Source organism: Tachypleus tridentatus, chromosome 13, assembly GCF_004210375.1.
Source record: "Tachypleus tridentatus isolate NWPU-2018 chromosome 13, ASM421037v1, whole genome shotgun sequence".
Taxonomy (NCBI): Eukaryota; Metazoa; Arthropoda; class Merostomata; order Xiphosura; family Limulidae; genus Tachypleus; species Tachypleus tridentatus.
The window spans coordinates 148,770,297-148,784,317 of NC_134837.1; the positions used below are offsets into that span (position 1 = coordinate 148,770,297).

Consider the following 14,021-nt stretch of genomic DNA (forward strand, 5'->3'; position numbering starts at 1 on the left):
ACCTTCTAACAACAATGATTTAGTTCCCCAAGTATCTCGCAGGATACGTATGGGTATCTGATTAGCAGTGCCATTTGTCAAAGACAGGGAACCATCAGACACAAAAGGTCTAAATTCCTCCCTAACTACATGAGTCTTTATATCAGTGGCCAAATCAACAACATCGGACAATCTGGTGAAATTGTGTTAATATGTGGACTCTAATGCACTAGGTATTATTTATTTAGTTTTTAGTTTTTCAACTGCTAACAAACGGACATAACATCACCAGGTTTTTACAGAAATGTCAGATAGACCTTGATGGTTTTTCATAAAGTTTCTTCATGAAAAAGATTTCGAACTAGAGAAGCCGGGTTTTTAAAATAATCTTCAACTTTAATGGATTGAAAAAGTACAGGTTTTACTGAGATGATGGGAATTTATTTCTATGAGAAGTGTTTTGTGTGTTAAAGTGTAATAATCGGAAAGAGCAGTTGCTTCCTGTAGTGTTTCAACTAAACCTAACATCAACATTAAAATAAATACGTAATAGCAAATCCATTACAAGTAATAAAGTAATTAGGCTATCCTTTTTTGTTTAAAATTTTAAACTGCTTGATTTATTTAAAATGGAATATTATATAAATGTTTCAAAATATGACAGTTAAAGCAGATTTAAGAAATAGAGCTAATTATTATAATCTTACATTTAATCTCCAAATATAAACCTTTTAGATTATTTAAAATATTTTGTAATGTTCTTATAACGTCTCTCAAATATTTAAAAAAATCATACGTAGCCTTTCTAGGTTAGTAACAGCAATTATTATTTTTAATCTAACTTCTCTTAACCGTTATGCTTTTTTTAAAGAATTTGTAAAACTTTTTTAGTATTAAAACTGTCCCGGCATGATCAGGTGGTTAAGGCACTCGACTCGTAATTCCAGGGCCACAGGTTCGAATCCCCATCACACTAAACATGTTCGCCCTTTCAACCATGGGGGCGTTATATGTGACGGTTAGTCTCACTTTTCGTTGGTAAAAGAGTAGCTCAAGAGTTCTCGGTGGGTGGTGATGACTAGCTGCCTTCTCTCTAGTCTTACACTGTTAAATTATGGACGGCTAGCGTAGATAGCCCTCGTGTAGCCTTGCTCGAAATTCAAAACAAACAGTATTAAAACTGAATTTTCGTAATTAATCTGTAAGTAACTTATTTTTTGAATAAAGCTTTAGTTTCCATTGACATTTCTTCAAAATTCTTAAGTTCAAAGTGGCTGGAGAACGTTTAGCGTTTAGTCTGACGACTTATAGTGCTAAAATTTGAATTAGATACCTGTATCAGGCAGAACACAGGCAAAACATTATGAAGCCTTGTGCTTAGCATCAAACAATCACAGTTAACTGACATAATAAAAATACGAAGACACTAGTCGGTTAATAAAGATAAACGGAACAACTAATGACATAGATTTTATTTGGTCTTGTATGAAATTCATATAGCACGTGATCGAATATTGTTAACACATTTTCATCTCAGATCATTGATCTTCAGTATAAATCTGCGAGATATATGATCTAGATCTATAACTTTTATTATCACTAAACCTGCTGCTGTGTCATAAGACAGTATATCATTCTTTTTAACTAGTATTGTTTATTTTTCTGGTATAAAATTTGTTTTTGTTTGTCTGTTTAGAATCAAGCACAAAGCTATACAATGGGCTGTCTGTGGCTCTTACCCGCAACGGGTACTGAAACCCGGTTTCTATCGGTATGAGTTCGCAAACATACCGCTGTGCCTCTAAGAGCTGGTATAAAGCATTTATACTCTTGTCAATGCATTACATTAAAAACATACTTCAAGAAGTTCTAGGCATGACACACAATTATAATTTAAAATCATGCACGTTTTTATTTTTCCTTTGAGTTTCAATCAACCCCGGATTAAGGCATGGGCTTACCGGGCTGAAGCCCAAGTCCTCACACTAATTAGAAAACCTCAAGCTATGACTATAAATGTGTTGCACGTAGAGATTCTTTCACGAGGGTGCCTCTATAAGTTGAAAAGCCTAGAACCAATAAAATCTTTAATCCGGCCTTGGTTTCAACAATTGAAATGTGAAACAATTATTTTTCCATACACTAAGAAAAGTATTTTGTGAAATATTTCAAGGAAGTTGCAGTATCTAAAAACAATACATTGAAGCAAAAAATGACACAGAGATCCAAGTGATGACTCATAATTCAACTACGTAATATTGAAACAAGCACAATAACGCATCGTTTCAGATTATAAGTCGTATAACACTTTGAGTCTACTAATCTCAAAAACCTCTATTGACAGTTTATTTAGGATTAACGACAATTCAGTGGAAGCTTCATGGCTTAGGTTTCTACTTTTGATTGTCCTCTGAAGGCTAAATTTTCTTCTTTCTTACACACTAATGATACAATGTATTGAATGCTAATACCTTTCTATTGTGTTAATCCGCTACAGTGTGGTAAATAGCACAGGATCAGGCTTGCTAAAAAAACATCCCTAACGGATGATTTTAAGGACAAGAAAAGCCGTACAATAAGGTCATGAAATCCGGGTAATAATTACTCATCTCCGGTTTCGTGTTTAAAGTAACACGATACTCAAAACAATCATGAAATTAAGACGAATGAAAAAAAAAAAACAGCAATCTGGTTTAAAAGTTATACGTATACACAATGATTACATTTGAAAGATATATTTTGTTTTTGGAAAAGTTTAGGTTACAGTTAAAAGTCATTTGATATGTTTTAAATGATATCACTCACCTGTGTTGAAGCTTGTTTACTGACGTCTCTTCAAGCTGCTATCGTTCGTTCGTGACCCAACCGCCTTTCTTCCTTCAAGCAGAACAGGAAAAATTCCTACGTTGTGTGCAAGACCTAAGCACCTGTACTTTGAGATTAAAACGCCGTCTTGAAACAAGTTTCAAAACAGGTGGATAAAGTTTGTTTAAACCTTTGAAAGAGAAATATTTTTTAGTTTGAAGAAATAGGGGAAATTGTTTCTAAAACATAAATATTATATTTCTATTATAATAAAATGTTGCAAAAAGTCGATACCTAATATGATGAGCTTTCGTAGAATAGAAACATCCTGGCATCTCGACAGTTTTTCCTTTTTTCTTCACATAGAAATGAGATTGAAAATGTTGTACTTTAACGTATATATTGAACTGTGTTAACCTCTCTAACAGTAAGTAAAACTTGTAAATTGAAGTTTTCTTTGGACGTTCCGGCTTTGTTATCGTGAAATCAAACGAAAACTAGGGGTAAAAGATCAGACATTTATGACAGTGATATTTAGGAACGTGATTGATTTATGCAATGAATAACTGTTATGGATTTACTGATTCGTGGATATACACATGTGCTAGATTGTTAGACCGTAACAATACGTTGTTAAGTAGTAGAGTTACAATAGATACTATTCAAATATTCTATCATTATATTTAATTAAACTGTTCGGTATTTTGAAACCTGCCATCTGGTTATACAAAATAAAAGTTGTATCGATTGTTGCTGTGAGACATTAAAAAATAAAATAAATATTTTATGCATCTTATCTAAAACTTTGTCTGTCATATATATATATGTCATAATGCAAATCGAAAAAGGCGACGTAAGGTTTTTCTTTACAGATAGTTTATTCATTGCCACGAATCACTTTCTGGATGCTCTTATCAGATTCTTATTGGAGATACGTGTTAAAGTGGAGCTGGAAAAAATTAATTACTGCAGTTTAGATAAAGAATATTGACACTTTTATTTATAGATTCGATAACTTAAGGTGCGATAATTAGAATGGATGTCTTTAATTAAGCATCGAACATAAACCGTTGTAGCAGTGGTGAAATGATTTTTGAGAAAAGTTTTTTTATTTTTTTATATGAAGCGATGGTATTATATATAACTTAATATAACTAAATTTACGTATTTTTTCAGCCAAAAAACACGAACAATTTTATTTCCTTCAACTCACTACTAAATACGAAGTTTTTACGATCAACACGTTGCAACGTTTTGAGTTTAATTATATTTTAAACGAATTTTTTTTCTTCGCTCTGATAAAGAATTCTTTCACGAAGCCTTATAAAATCATATCATGGAAGCAAAAAGATACACTAGAGATTATTGTCCTAATTGGATAGTTGCTTCAGTTTTCGAAAACTTAGATTAATTTCGTTTGAATAGTAGTCTAATACCATTCTTATGCATGAACAGGATTAAAGATGAACTGAACGTAATGTTCGTAATCTGATAAATACGGCTATGCGCATGAAAAAGTTCTCCAGACTATGTAATTGTGCAAAGTTACAGTTAAAAGATAAATCATGATTTTGTTTTGATTTCTGTTTGCCAAGAAAAATAATATTGTTACTAGTCATCGGATAAAAGAAGAAATTGCTTCGTAAATATGTAAGAACAACTACATTGGCATAATCAGATACGTCTAACACTTTTTAAATTAACTTTACATTTTTTTGTTACCTCCCCTATTTTCTTGCTCATTTTTCGTTCCTTACGCAGTAGGTTCAGGTTCTTCTTTCAGTTTATAAAGCAATTGCTGATGTGATAAGAGGTTATGAAATGTTATTTTATCAAAAGAATTCAGCATAAGTTTGTTTCTTTTTTAATTTCGCGCAAAGCTACGCAAGGGCCATTGCATTAGCCGTCCCTAATTTAGTAGTGTAAAACTAGAAAGTTTAGTTTGGTTTATTTTGAATTTAACACAAAGCAACATGAGGGCTGTCTGCGCTAACCGTCCCTGTGTGTGTGTGTGTGTGTTTTCTTATAGCAAAGCCAGATGAGGATATCAGCTGAGTCCACCGAGGGATATCGAGCCCCTGATTTTAGGGTTGTAACTCCGTAGACTTACCGCTGTACCAGCGGGGGACTAGCCGTCCCTACTTTGCAGTGTAAAACTAGAGGGAAGACAGCTAGTTATTACCACCCACCAACTCTTGAGATACTCTTTTACCAACAAATAGTGGGATTGACCGTAACATTATAGCGCCCTTACTGCTGAAAGGGCTAGCATGTTTGATACAACTGGGATTCGAACGTCCAAACCTCATATTACGATTAGAGCTTCTTAACCACATCGCCGATCAACATAACTTAATCTAGCATCGTCATTGTTTTTCTTAATCAATTTTAACATTGTTTGTAAATGCAACGACGGTCGTAAAATATGTCGTTTTATTAAATATATTTGTATCTCAGTTGTTTTTGAAAGCTTATTGTTTTAATCTTAGCTATAAGCAGATATTCTAGCTGCAGTAGTAAAGACGTTTAACCAACAAATCGGTTAAAAACTTGGGCTACTACTGCTGATGTTGTTTTGAATTAAGCACAAAGCTACACCATGGGCTATCTGTGCTCTGCCCACCACGGGTATCGAAACCCGCTTTTTAGCGTTGGAAGTTAGCAGACATACCACTGAGCCACTGGAGGGCGACTACTACTGCTCGTCATTTATTTTCTTATTTTTTTACTATATTAATTTTGAACTGATAGACCAGAGAAAAGAGAACGGCACACCCCTTGTACTTTGGACTAAACTAATCTAAGTGGGGGAGTTCACTCTCACTCTTATAACGTACCGACGACCCCAAAGTATAGAGCACGGTTCTATGGCAACACAAAGCTTGTCGTGCACCTTTAAGTGCACAGTCTGGTATAAAGGTTGGATCAGCCACTAAAAATGTAAATTACGGCAGATTTTTTTTTCAGGATTTATTATGAATCAACAATTACTTTTAATATATCAAGGTTAAAATAATACACTTCGTTACATTTTTCTATGGATTATCTCGTTTATTAAAGAGCACAAATTGTTCGTACGTGTTTAAAATTTCAACATAGTTTATAGAATTATATCAGTCACAGGAAATAAGATTTGGGATAAAACAATTCAGGCATTATTTAAAAAACAGAAGATGAAATCTAAGCGTTCGAAACTTGAAAGCTGTCTTCCGGTGCTAGTGGCATAACTAGGATTACGCTGATTTTGAACATAGTTGTGAAAGTAAAGAATAAATTCAAGTCATACTTGACACCACGAGACTCTGTAGTTGTACAATGATTCTCATGAATTAAAGGAAGTATGTCGTGTTAGAAACTTTGTGATCATGAGTATGATAAAATAGCGAATAATTATTTCCGGATTTTTAAGTAAGCAGTTCTGTTTCGTATCCTGTCCTTATAAAGCGAATGCTCTTTTGTATTCTGAGTGGCTGATTAACACGTGCTGTGAATGACATAGAACTTGATCTGTTCTAAAGTGTAACCGGTGTCGAATGACTCAGTTTGGCTTAGTTAATCTACAAGAGCACAGTGGCACAGCAGCACGTCTGCGGACTCACACCGTTAAAAATGAGGTTTCGATACCCGTAGTTGGCAGAGCACAGGTAGCTCATTGTGCAGCTTTGTGCCTAATTCCAAACAATCAATCAATCATCTACAACAGATCTGACAAAGTATCAGAAAAATCAAACACAGTTTATAACACTTTCTAAAGTTTCAATAAATGTGGTTGGTCACCTCCCACCTTCTATTAACACAACTTGGTTTTTTTATATTTCAAGGAATTGGTTATAAACCACTAGTTCGGATTGCGATACGCGCGGTGGGTAAAGCACGATAATAGCATACAAATAATATGAATTTTTCTGGTGAACTTAATTTTCGTTTTACATACTGACTTGTTCAATAATCTTACATAAAAACTATGTATTATTGCAGCAATGTATCTCTTTCGGTTGTTTTTTGATGTCCAAGTGTAACGTGGATGTCAAATAAAAGCTTTTACTCGTACGGTGTAAACCTGTAGGTCTTTCTTGTCAAGGCTTCTCATGAATCGGTTAATATCATTTTGTAGGTCGCTAATGATGTGTTTTCTCATAGCAAGTATTCATAACAATTTTCATTTTTGTCCGTCTTAATATTACTCTACGTTTAGCCAGTAGAAAAGTCTTAATGTTTCTTGAGTATTTAATAAAAGAAGCGATTGTGATGAGGAAGATTTTGTTTGCTTTACTGATATTCGCGCGAAGCTTTTCAAAAGCAACACGCACCACCTGGCCCTCATGTTGAACTGGGAAGCAACACCTTCCGCCAACTCTTGCGTAACACAAACAGTGGGATTTGGCAGTCAACCTTATAATGCATCCTTGGCTCTGGAGTACTGAGCACTATTGTTTTTCGCTAATGGGGTGTGGACATTACATCCACAGATTCACAGTCCAGCACGCTAACCAATGGACCATGCTTGAACTATATGGGAAACTTGTTTTAATGCTATTTGGATTGACTAAGCGTGCAATTTGTGTAATGTGCATTGTGTTCACAGAAATCGGAATTTTCGTTATATTCGATTTTCTTTAAGCAGTAGATTTATCATTTGACTTTCACAGAGAAAAGCAGAAAAATCCGTCTAAATTACTGAGTTATGTAAAGTAGCCTTATAATTGAACTGTCCTTTTAAATAAATAAATAATGGGCGTATGCTGCCCCTGAAGTAGAGCTCTGTATTCGGATGTTGTTCGGAGTTTGAATTCATGCGCTACTGCAAAATATTTCCTTCACTTTAAGCTGTATTTTCGTTATAAGAGTGGCATTCAATCCCTTAGAGTGAATAATGTGTTATAGAGTACTGCTGAATGAGAGGGCTGCCTTCCCTCTGGTAGGCAGGTTAAAATTAGAGAAGGCAACAGATAGCCTTAGCGTTAATACATGATGAACCAAACTCTAACCACCTTTCCCCTCTAAACATCATAAATAAGAATCTTGAAAACCAAACAGTGCTAGACTAACTGATTCTTAGACAAAAACGTCGCTTTATTTTAAAAGGGTTTTGTGTGTGGAACTGTATTGCGATCATGCATAAGTGAAGCTAATGAAAATATACGAGTTAATATCACCCCTTAAATTGGACGTGGCACGAAAGGGATACATTAATTAAAGCTGCAGAGAACGGACAAAATGAAACATACTGTGAATAATACAACAACAACAACGTAACAAGGGTTATTACCTGGGATTCGGTAACAGTTCAAACCAAATAACGATTCCAGAGATAAAAGAAGAGAGCTATACTGAACCTGATCTTCCCTTGTCCAAAACATGAACCGAATCCCGATTCCGAAGAAAAATAAAAGCCCTTCGTAGATTTGTCATAAATAACTAAATACTTGTTTAAGATATACAAAGCTTTGGTAAGTTATTTTGAATAAGCAAGTATTGTTTATTTGTTTGTTTTAAATTTCGCGCAAAGCTACACGAATGCTATCTGCACTAGTCGTCGCTAATTTATCAGTGTAAGACTAGAGGGAAGACAATTAATCATCACTACCCACCGCCGGCTCTTGGGCTACTATTTTACTAACGAATAGTGAGATTGACCAACATTATAATGCCACCTCGACTAAAAGGGCGAGCATATTTGGTGTGACGGGGATTTGAACCCGCGATCCTCAGCTTATGCGTCGAGCGCCTTAACCACCTGGCCATGCGAATAAACATGTAAATAAGCAACTCACGTAACAACCATAGTTGATTTAAAGTTTCGATGAGTTGGCATATTTCAGGGCTACATTTTGGAATCATTTTGCCTTTCACATGCAGCGTGTTGCTACTGAAAACAGGACGTTCTGAAAAAAAGAGTACCTTCAAACTTTCAGTAGTTTAAATAAAAAACTTTAATAATAAGTTTTCCTATTTGAAAATAAAACCAAAATATGAAGATTCACAAATATGTATAGAGATTCTCCGTCTTTGTACCTAACATTCTTAAAAGGAGAACACAGTATCATGTTTTCGTACATAACAAACCGGTTTTGCGTACTTGGAAAGAATCTATTGCGTTAAGCGCTTTTATGTGCTCAACAACACAACGCAGTATAAAGCGTTTTATACAGTTTTATATTATGCACTTAAAACGATTGCACATCGTCTGAAGTCTCGTTATTCAAAACATTGCACGCCATCTCTCTTATAGCACTTATCGATAGAAAGTTTTACAACATAAAGCATGTCATAGTTAAAAATACCATTATTGCAATAAGTCTTCTGATATTTATAGATATTGCGTGTCGTCAAACATTTTTTTCAATTATAATTGAATGTCAAGTTTCTCATATTGAAAGATTTTTCACAACAACAAGCAATTGCTCACATTTAAAATTTTTTGTTTGTTTTTGAATTTCGCGTAAAGCTACACAAGGGCTATCTGCGCTAGCCGTCCCTAATTTAGCAGCGTAAAGCTAGAGAGAAGGCACCACCCACCACCAATTCTTCGGCTAATCTTTTACCAACAAATAATGGGATTGAACGTCACATTTTAACGCCCCCACGGCTGAAAGGGCGAGCATGTTTGGTGCGACAGGGATTCGACCCGTGACCCTCAGATTACGAGTCGAGCGCCTTAACCATCTAGCTATACCAGGCCTAAACTTTTGTACATCAGCTTTTACCTCCTCGTGCTTATAAAAGCTGCACAGCATACGCACAAAATTTTAACTGCGAAGCACTTAGCTTTACCTATGTGAAACCTATTGTGCAGATTTAAACTTCTCGAACTTTAAACGTAGTTTCACACCACAAAACTTTTCGTGCTTATCAATGAGGCACAGCATAAAGCTTATTAAACGATGTGTTCTTCTATAAACCTTTAAAAATAAATTGTCATTTTAAAGTATAAATTATGAAGAAACTTTAATACTGAGATTGTTTTCCGGCTGTGATGAAGAGACAGCTTTTAGAAAGCATTCGGGAGGCCTGGCATGGCCTAACGCGTTCAGGCGTGCGCTTCGTAATCTGAGGGTCGCGGGTTTGCACCCGGGTCGCGCCAAACATGCTCGCCCTCCAAGCCGTGGGGACGTTATAATGTGACGGTCAATCCCACTTTTCGTTGGTAAAAGAGTAGCCCAAGAGTTGGCGATGGGTGGTGATGACTAGCTGCCTTCCCTCTAGTCTTACACTAGTTAATCAATTTTTTCCTTTACCCAGAATGCCGCTTTGCTTCAATGATTATTTTAGGATAATTTTAATTTAAAAGATGAAATTAACTGTTTTTAATCACTCAGTTAAACATGATCATAAAAACATTAATCATTTCTAATCTCGTTGTTTCTTTCATGCTACGAAGCACATGTACACATTTAAACATTCAAGTGAAAAGAAGGATGAAAATTGAATTCATAATAAAAAAGGCACATTATAAGCTCACGTACAGTGAAAAGTACGAGGTCTGTTCAAAAAATACGCGGACTGTTTGAATTGCGCGGCTCCAGTTGGTTCCAGTGGAATCCGCTTGGTGTCGCTAGGTTCGCACAAATCAGCTGATTACGACGCCATTTCCCGATTGCAGATATCTTTATTTGTGTATTAGCTACGCGGTTTTAAGTGAAGTGCGATTTTTTCGTTTGGCGGATTTCGGAATGAATGACCTGAAGGAGCAACGACTTGCTGTGAAATTTTGTGTTAAACTTGGAAAATCTGCGACTGAAACTTTTGCTATGCTTAACACGGCTTACGGTGATGTTGCTATGAAGCGTACGGCGTGTTTCAAGTGGCATGAACGTTTTAAGGATGGTTGACAGTCCATTGAAGATGATGAGCGTCCTGGACGTCCATCCACGTCAACTGACGACCCACACGTCGACAAAATCAACACCCTGGTGCGGGCAAATCGACGTCTGACTTTTAGGGAGCTTGCTGAAGAGTTTGGGATATCAGTTGGATCTTGTTACGAGATTTTGACCGAAAAATTGAAGATGCACCGCGTTGCTGCGAAATTTGTGCCTCAGAACTCGTGCGTTTTTGGCCAAACACTCGATAACTGTTCTTCCCCAACCCTCTACTCACCTGACCTTGCTCCTTGCGATGTTTTCTTGTTCCCCAAACTCAAAAGACCCTTGAAAGGAAGAAGATTTGAGACGATTCCCGAGATTAAGGCAAATGCGACGAAGGAGCTGGAGGACATTACAAAAGAAGCGTACCAGGACTGCTTCAACAAGTGGAAACACCGTTGGGATAAGTGTGTGCGTTGGGGAGGAGAGTAACCTGAAGGGGTCCCAGACCTGTAACTTCTAAATAAAGTACATTTTGTTTTATGACGTCAGTCCGCGTATTTTTTGAACAGCCCTCGTATGGTATTTATTTCATTTATCAAGCAATAGTGAATTGTTATGTCTGTGTTTTAATATTTTACAAAGACAAAAACATTCATTTTTTTAAAATATGAAATGTAAATAAAAAATCTCCAATTAATTCTCCCACATGACCAAAACTAAAAGTAAAATCCACTGGCATAAATAAATCACGTTAATAGCAAATTTATTTCTGATTTTAAAATCTATAAATTTCGAATGTACTAAATTTGTTTGTTCTTAAACGCGAAGCTATACAATGGGCTATAGACTGCGTTCTGCTGTCAACTTGCATCAAATTCAGAGGTCTTATAAGTCCTTAAGTAAGGAGTCTTGAGCATATTGAGACATAGTACATGGTTGGTAAATTCTGTTTCGCATGTAGCTTTTATATTATTTTTATCAAACCAGAAATATCCAAATACAATTTACGTTTCAATAATTTCTATCTTATAAAGCCAAGTATTAAATTAAGCTTTTTTTTTGTTTTGTATAAGTAAGTGAGAGAGTTAATTTTCTCATTTTCAAACTAATAGTTAGCGTTAATTTTTGATTAGAAGGTTTTAAATACCTTGAAAATTAAATGTATAAAACTATTACCTAGTTTCGTTCCCAGAAATGTATTATACAGAAACGCAACTCTTAGTTGAACGAACAGAAATTTGTTGAAATGGTGAAAGATACCAGGATGACCGACGTGAGAATCTACATCTGGTTAGATATTTTTGGTTTCTTCTAGACGTTGTAGTTCCAATTTTGACATGTTAGTTATATTACTTTCTCATGAGTTTAACCTGTAGTTTTTAAGGTATTAACGATCATTTAGGAATTGTTTTGTTTTATTATTTTAGAGACTGGCAATTATCGCAATTATTCTTGTTAGATTCATGATCATATCAATAATTTTGCGGGTTTATATTATTTGTAGAATTTATGGATTTAATAAAATAAAAATGCTTTAAATAATATGATTAAAGACATGGTTTAACTTGTTCAGTGTCGTAGACGAGATAACTCGTCCAAGGCGATCGGTAACACAGTGCCACGGCCGAGTTAACTCGTTCTCAATAATACCTAACTTCAACGCTAGATGTCAGCACCATACATACATTTGACCTACTTACAAATTGTTTCACTTTCGATCCAAAATGGCGTCACGAAAAAAATTACAAAATGAAGAAGCATTAGAGTTGTATTGTAGCAGCTGAAATACTTGGCAGTCAACAGGTTAATAGTAGAAAACTCATTGTGTAAATAATACGTTAATAGATTGTTAGGCCTAATTGTTTAAAAACGGGTCATTGCTTCGTTTGTTATATATTCAAAAAACTGCTGGTATGGGTAGAGAAAGCACAAGTAGAGGTGCGAACAACGTTTCGATCTTCTTCTTCTGACGATGACCGAAGAAGGTCGAAACGTTGTTCGCTCCTCTACATAGTGCTTTCTCTATCCATACCAGCCGTTTTTTAAATATATAATTTTCTCTACATGTGGGTTTTCTCGTCATCACGGATTACAGCTTTGTTTGGCTTTTAAGGTGCAAGTTTGATATAATAAAATCAAAGTATTCTGAATTTTCTTCCCATTTAGTTCTTGTCATGCTAATAAATATATTTCACTTTATCTGAAGCATTTTGATTCACACTAATAAACGATATTTTACTTATTTTTAGCAACAGTATTTCCTCTAGTTTGTTGTAAGATAAATTATTGGCTTTCTTCATAACAATAACACCTACTTTTTTTTACATCTGAAACAGATATGTTTTCGTATTTAATTATAGCTCGATCTGCCTTTTAACACAAATAATGGCATGAATTCGATACTTTGTCAACGCTCAAGAATTTTGCGATTAAATATTCAAATATGAGACTTTGACACTAATGATAAGTAATCTTTCCTCTGGCTTTTACAAGTCTAAAGAGACACTTTTGAAGTAACAAAGAACAAATGCAATCTACGATCCTGCCCCTATAGAGCCTGGAGGGCAAAAGAGGCCAGGACTAATAAACACAGCGATGCGGACTGAAGTCCTGTGCGTGACTAGGCGTCCAGGACAAGAAATCGGACGTTAGATGATCGCTGGTGATCGGTCAAGGACAGCCTAAAACATACATTTATATGTTAAACATAAAAGTGCATCAGCAAATAGTTTTACCAGTACCCAATTTAGACACAAAAGAAACCACACAGCACAAACTTATAGAAGCTGTTTATACGCGCTACAAAATTTTGATAATTCTTAAACCATGAATTATATGTTAGCTTATTTGATTTTTAGCAAGTTTTATCAAGACAAACTGTAGAAGTAATGTCTATTATATAAGCATGTTAATTTTCTCTAATTTTATATATTTTAAGACGAATATTGATTTAGCAAACTTATAAGATATTCCCTTAAATATTTGTTTTTAAAGCAGTAGAATAAAATGTGTGTGTGTGTGTTTTCTCATAGAAAGGCCACATCTGCTACCTGCTGACTCTACAGAAGGGATCAAACCTGTAATATTGATGTTGTAAATCCGTAGACTTAACGTTGTACCAGCAAGGGACGATAGATTAAGATATTTTAATATCCTATGGCATAAGTTGTGGGTTTTTTGGGTGAAAATAAGAATTGAGAATTCTTTATTAATTACATTCGAATCGGTCATCAACAGATAAACTGATTTAAACTGTAATGAATATTTTATGACATATAACGCAAAATTCTAGGTTAGATCCCTGCGATAGGTACAGTGAAAGAAAAAATAAGCCGTGCAGTTGTAGTTAGCGTCAACGTAGGGCAACTAGACTTGCCCATAATGTTTTAGTTTTCTTCTATATGATCAAACAGTAAAAATATAATTAAT

General features: G+C 35.1%; 2 protein-coding genes across 14 annotated transcripts in view; one reads left to right on the forward strand and one right to left on the reverse strand.

Moving 5' to 3' along the window:
* The window catches only part of LOC143238817 (uncharacterized), a 110,805-nt gene extending 107,823 nt beyond the window's left edge, over positions 1-2,982 (reverse strand). For 3 of the 9 annotated variants that reach the window (XR_013020788.1, XR_013020786.1, XR_013020789.1), the window contains exon 1: positions 2,785-2,982. The gene's annotated coding sequence lies outside the window, so the exon portion shown is untranslated. The remainder of the gene's footprint in view (positions 1-2,784) is intronic. The other 6 variants (XM_076479379.1, XM_076479381.1, XR_013020785.1 and 3 more) reach the window with 5 other exon arrangements.
* The window catches only part of LOC143238814 (uncharacterized), a 73,832-nt gene that overhangs the window by 2,901 nt on the left and 56,910 nt on the right, over positions 1-14,021 (forward strand). Inside the window, exon 2 of one of the 5 annotated variants that reach the window (XM_076479368.1) lies at positions 11,785-11,882. The exons of the other annotated variants lie outside the window; for them this stretch is intronic. The gene's annotated coding sequence lies outside the window, so the exon portion shown is untranslated. The remainder of the gene's footprint in view (positions 1-11,784; positions 11,883-14,021) is intronic. 5 annotated transcript variants of the gene reach the window in all.